Below are 347 nucleotides of genomic sequence, written 5' to 3'. Positions count from 1 at the left end.
GAGACGGTGCCCGCAAGTCCCGATGGCGAGGCCAGGGGCGGGCGGACCTGGGGAGCGAGCGGAAAAGCCCATCGGCATCCATGGGGTTGACCTGGGGAGCCTAAATGCCCCTAGGAATACGTGGGGTGGAGCTGGGGAGCGGAAAAGCCCCTAGGAATACTTGGGGTGGAGCTGGGGAGCGAAAATCCCCATAGGAATACATGGGGTGGAGCTGGGGAGCGAAAAAGCCCCTAGGAATACATGGGGTTGACCTGGGGACCGAGAAAGCCCATAGGAACACATGGGGTTGACCTGGGGACCGAAAAAGCCCATAGCAACACATGGGGCTGACCTGGGGACCGAAAGAG

This window comes from Alligator mississippiensis, unplaced genomic scaffold (genome assembly GCF_030867095.1).
Source record: "Alligator mississippiensis isolate rAllMis1 unplaced genomic scaffold, rAllMis1 scaffold_22, whole genome shotgun sequence".
Classification (NCBI taxonomy): Eukaryota; Metazoa; Chordata; order Crocodylia; family Alligatoridae; genus Alligator; species Alligator mississippiensis.
This window is presented reverse-complemented; position numbering follows the sequence as displayed.